This window comes from Phocoena phocoena, chromosome X (genome assembly GCF_963924675.1).
Source record: "Phocoena phocoena chromosome X, mPhoPho1.1, whole genome shotgun sequence".
Classification (NCBI taxonomy): domain Eukaryota; kingdom Metazoa; phylum Chordata; class Mammalia; order Artiodactyla; family Phocoenidae; genus Phocoena; species Phocoena phocoena.
The window spans coordinates 94,299,801-94,305,849 of record NC_089240.1 but is presented as its reverse complement, the minus strand read 5'-3'; the positions used below and the strand labels follow the sequence as shown (position 1 = coordinate 94,305,849).

Genomic DNA, 6,049 nt, shown 5'->3' with positions numbered 1-6,049 from the left:
AATAGAGGCTGATTTTGAATCCAGATCTGTCTCCCAAGCCTAATGCACTTTCTGCTCTACCATGTTGTCTTGCAGGAGATTTAGGAATACAGCCTATTCTTTATGTCTGTACTATTTATTTAAGAAAATATTATATTCAGAATTGAAACTTGGAGAAGTAACAATTCCTTGAATTCACAGTTTTATTGACTATTTTTAGGTTAGATTATATATGTCAGATGGCAGAACCCATATAGGAAGCACATGATATTATAGTCCTGTTCCACCAGACACTGTAAATACCCAGAGGAAACAGAACAGCAAAGAACTAAAGAATTGGGGGGCCGCCTTGTGGATTCTCTGCCCTAGGAGGAATTTAGGAACTGGCCATTTAGAGAAAGTGTTTCCTGGTTGTGAGCTTCTAGGTATAAGGATCAGTTCCATTTTAGTTCCTACAGATTCTGCCACTTGGCGAAGACATGCAGGCTCAGACTTGCTCATCTCTAGGAGCCGTCTGACTCTCAGGCAGGGGGAAATGTAAAGAACGCTGGTCTCGCAGCTCAGTCACTCAGCGAAAGTCAGCCTTCCTACCAGTCCCTTTCTGACCTTATATTCTAGTCTAAATAATGAGCTCTTACCTAGATAAGTTTCTACTTTATAATCCAGTTCCAGTAACCAAATCCTCCTCATGAGAAGTCCTCACATTAGTTCTGTTTTCCATGACACTGGGTTGTGGACAAAGAATGTCTCCTGACGTTTCAGTAAGCCAAGGATGTTGCAGCCATGAAACCATCAGCCACTGCAGCTCCCAACCAGTGCACCTGAGGGGAATTCAGGATGGAGAAAAACAGGATACTGGCCTTAGATAGTGAAAGTGCATATCAAAGGAATAAATTCAATGAGCCCAGACTCTTGCATCTTCCCATACACAGAAAGACACTAAAATTATTAATTTGAGATGTCTATTTTTGTGATTAGCAGTAATCTTTTAACGTTCAAACTACATGTTTGTTTGTTTAGCATAAAGTCCTATATTTCCTGGCTCCTCCCTTACCTCTTTGGAACAGTCCCTCAGAGGCTTACCCCAGGCTTAAGTCCTCAGTAAGTCCACCAAATGAAACATAACTCTCTACTTTTAGAGTGTACATTTTTCTCTCAGTCAAGAGGGTTATTTGTTAAAAGACAAATACATATATATTAATTTTGTTTGCTATTTCCAAATCTCTCTGCAAAAGGATTGTACTACTTTTGGAGACGAAGAAAGAAAATTTCAACAGGCATACTCCTCTTTTCACATTTAGTTAAGTTGCTTCAAGGATTTATTACATCTACGTGACTGACCACCCCCTTTATGGAGTTCTATAAATGTTCAAACCTGGGAGTTCAAATCTTGGAATCAGATAGACTTAGTTTGAACCCCAACTCTTCTGTTAAACTACCTTGGCCAAAACACTTAACCTCACTGAACCTCAGATCCTCATCCCCAAAATGGAGATAATAATGTGTATCTCAGAGGTTGCTGGGAGGGTGAGATGCTGGATATTAAGGCCAAGGAAAGTGCCTGAAGCAAATTGTTCACAAAGTGGTAGCTCATTTTTTGAAATTCAGGCAAAATTCACATAAGGTTAACCACTTTAAAGTGTACAATTCAATGATATTTAGTACATCCACAGTGTTGTGCAGTCATAACCTCTATCTAGTTCCAAAACATTTTCCTCATGGCCAAAGGAGACCCAGAGTGGTAGTTCCTTTATAGCTCAAAAACTTCTTTGCACCCTGTGGGGGCATCACAGTGAAGACATTAAGTTTACAATCTAAGGCTGATTAAGTACAACACTCCATTCACTGTTCTCTGATCTCTGGTGTGATGCTATCTGTAAAAGTTCAACAAAATACAGGTATAATTCCTAGCCTGCTTGCTTTAAGGGTCACTTTCAGGATTTTTCATCTCACAAAGTCAGCCTGCAGGGTTTTTGTATAACTCAGTTGCCCTTTCCATCCACCATCATACGATGAAGTTTCATTTAAGCACATTTCTCAGCTAGGTTCTATGCCAACTTCTTGTAAAACAGTTTATCATTGACCCAGACTAGGTATTTGCTAATTCGCTCAGAATTAATTGTGCACTTTAATAATTTTCATTGAATCGGTTCCCATATCTGTAGCTTTTATAACCACAAGTACTAGCTGCATACTGATTAAAAATTTCCCATCAGCTGTATATGAGATATGACTATAAATTTTCTTTTTAATTTTCCTTCTATGACTCATAAACTGGCTTAGGAGCAATTTCAAAAAGGAGTAAGAGGTTTGCAAGTGACAGTGGTGTCCATGGAATAAATGTTGTTTTTCTCTTAGGAAAATACCCAGATGTATATACATTCTGATTTGTTGAAATGGTCTTGTTATATTACAGTCACAGTTAATATTCTCTATTTCAACATTGCTGTTAGAATCCTCATTCTCTATGAGAAATTTCAGCACCTTTTTAAATTTCTAGAGTATAATTATGTAAGCTTTTTTACATTCAGCTTTTTTTAAAAAAAACAGTTTTTAATGATACAGTCATGTGTTACAGTGGGTAAAGTATTCTTTACAGATAGATAGTGAGAAGAGCAGTTAGTACCCTTCATAATGTGTCAATTGCTTGTTTGGGCATAGTGCTAGAATTAGAGAACACAAGGCTAGAAGTCTGTCAGGAAACCCGGGTTCTAGTCCTCAGCCTGCAACTAAATAGCTATGTAATTTGGGGCATGTCACAACTTCATACAGGGACCACAGTTTTCTAATCTGTCACATCATTATGTTTCTTCTATGTACCTCATTAAGATGTGGCAAAGACAAACCCAATATTTTCCAAGTTTAACTGATTACCTTCACCACCTCTTCTCCCAACTCTTCTTCCCAAATCTTGTCTTTTATGCTCCTAATTGTCTCACAAATCTTTCTTCTTTATTCCATTCTCATTGTCCTAGGTCAAATCCTATTCATCTCAGTCTTCTGGACATTGCAATAGACTGGTCAGCCTGCCCTCATTCTTGCCCCCCTACAAACCATCCTCTACAAGAGTTGTATACTGAAAACACAATCTGTGCCATTCCCTGGCTTAAAACATGAAATGGCTTCCCATTGTAAAGTGATAATGTTTACTTTTTAAGTATGGTATATAAGGTTCATCAGATACAGCTTCATTCTACCTTACCAACAGTGAACCCATAACACACCATAGGAGATTACTTGTATCATTCAAATCTTCAGTAATTCTACCATAGCAAATGTTTAAGATGCACCATGCCAAATCCCTGGGTCTACCTGACTTCAGCTCAGCATGGTGGAAGTTCAATGTATGATTGCCAATGTCCTGAACCAAGAACAAATCACAGCATTTCTCTGCTCTTGCTTTCTTGGAAGCTACAGAAGGCTTCTCAACTGTACAGATGCAACCTAAAAGTATGGGAAGTTTAATGTCCCAAGGATGAAGGACACTTCTCAACTGAAGGAGGACAAAAGTCAATAGATAAATGCCCCATCTTCCCTGTTTTGTGGTGGAACAATTCTGAGGTCTGTTCTATACAGTTAGAGAGTTCCTAGAAGGATTGAACTCCAGTTACCCACAGCAGTTGCACCCTATTTCTTTGGGAGGTGATTCTTGGGGTCACTTCCCAGATACACCACCCATACCCAGTCCTTGTTTCAAAATCTGCCTTCTGGGTAACCCCAGTTAAGATACCTCCTTGTTTTTGCCTACGTGATCTTTTGACCATTAAGAACTATGCTAGGGCTTCCCTGGTGACGCAGTGGTTGGGAGTCCGCCTGCCAATGCAGGGGACACGGGTTCGTGCCCCGCTCCGGGAAGATCCACATGCTGCGGAGCGGCTAGGCCCGTGAGCCATGGCCTCTGAGCCTGCGCGTCCGGAGCCTGTGCTCCGCTACGGGAAAAAGTATGCTAAAGTCTTCTAACATGATAGTGATTTTGTAACTTTCTCCTTTTATTTCTATTACATTTTGCTTATATATTTCAAAGCTCTCTTGTTATATGCCTAAAGGTTCATGACTATTTCATCTTGTTGGGGATAAAACCACCATAATATATCTCTCTTTGTCCCATTAATTTATTCACCTTGAATTCTCTTTTATATGATATTAATATTGATACGTTTGCTTTATTTTCTTAGCATTTGCCTAGCATATCTTCTTCTATTTTCAATTTTTAATTTTTATTTCAGCAGGTCTCTTATAAACAAAACGTAAGTGTATAGATGAATTAAATTTTCCAGTCTGATGGTAAAAATGAAAAATATGCCAACACATTCTATTAGCAAGGCTGTAGAGAAAGTCACTCTCATATATTACTGGTGGGAATGCAAAGTAGTACAATCCTGTTGGAGGGAGATTTGTAACTGTCTAACAAAATTAAGACATATGCATTTGTCTTTTAGTAAAGTAATCCTAGCCCTAGGAATATACCCTGAAAATAGACCTACAATAAGATAAAAATATATATGCACAAGGTTATTCATTACAACATTGTAATTTCAGAATACTGGAAACAAACTAAATGCTCATGCAGGAGACTGCTTGAATAAAATATGGTACATCACACAGTGGAATACTATGCAGATGCAAAAAAGAATGAGAGGGCTTCCCTGGTGGCACAGTGGTTGAGAGTCCGCCTGCCGATGCAGGGGACACGGGTTCATGCCCCGGTCCGGGAGGATCCCACATGCCGTGGAGCGGCTGGGCCCGTGAGCTATGGCCTCTGAGCCTGTGCTCCGCAACGGGAGAGGCCACAACAGTGAGAGGCCCGCATACCGCAAAAATAAATAAATAAAGAAAGAAAGAATGAGAAAGAACTTTATGAACTGACATGGGGTGATTTCCAATATATATTGTTAAGTGAAGAAAGCAAAGTGCAAAATAATATGCTACCTTTCATGTGTAAAGAAACATGAAAAGATGTATACATTCTTTTTTTTAATATTCTTTACAAACAATGTATATATACATATAACTGAATCACTTTGCTGTACAGCAGTAATTAACACAGCATTGTAAATCAACTATACTTCAATAAAAAAATGACTATTGTTTTTTGATGCGTTCAAGCAAAGGAAGGTATTTGGGTCTAAAATATTAGATTCTCAGGATGTCGCAGAGCTGGAGAAGCAGAGTAAGAGGGAGCAAGAAGTATGTACCCGGAAGTCCCCGAGGCAGCCTCCACGGAGAAGCAGAAGGAAATGGAAGATAAAGTAACTAGTCCAGAGAAAGCTGAAGAAGCAAGATTAAAAACAAGGTATCCTCATCTGGGACAAAAGCCCAGAGGTTCAGATTTTTTTAAGGAAATGATTGCAGAAAGGGCAAAAAGATTTTGATTCTGGGGATTACAGCATGGCTAAAGCAAAAATGAAGAACAAGCAACTTCCTACTACAGCCCCAAATAAGACAGAGGTCACTGGTGACCACATTCCCACTCCACAGGACCTTCCTCAACGGAAACCATCTCTTGTTGCGAGCAAGCCGGCTGACTGGTTAAAAGAGCTGAAATGCATGAATCTTCTAATTCCCATTATTTCCTCTTAATATGTTACTTCTCCACTTTTTATTTCCTTTCACTCAGTCATTTGAGAGTGATGGCTTTGCAGGTAGCTGTAGTGTGTGCTGCTATTGTAAGGTAATATACATGTGTAGAGTTTTTGATTAGCTTAGCAGTGCACTAATGAAAAGAACATGTTGGAGCAATGTAAAGTAATCTACTTGAAAAGAATTGTATGTATTACCCAACTCCTAGTGTAGGGCTGGTTCCAACAAGTAATAAGCAAGTTTTACAATTTTAATATTTTGGCTTTCTTTAATTAATCTTAATTATAGCTTTGTATGTTACTCTTATCTAAAATAAACTCTATTGTATTGAGTTCTTCTGTATTTTCCTTTTGGATTTTGTGAAGCAGAAGTTTAAGACCACAAGTTAGAAGAAAGGTGACATATTTCAAACACAAAGAGATGGGGCTCCAAAAGATTTGCATCCTGTGCTTGAACTTGATTGGCCTTAAATATGTTTCAGCTTTAACAA

At 38.7% G+C, this 6,049-nt stretch overlaps 1 pseudogene; it reads left to right on the top strand.

Moving 5' to 3' along the window:
- Positions 1 to 5,168: 5,168 nt before the first annotated feature.
- On the top strand, positions 5,169 to 5,559 carry LOC136142226 (cAMP-regulated phosphoprotein 19 pseudogene; annotated as a pseudogene).
- Positions 5,560 to 6,049: the final 490 nt, after the last annotated feature.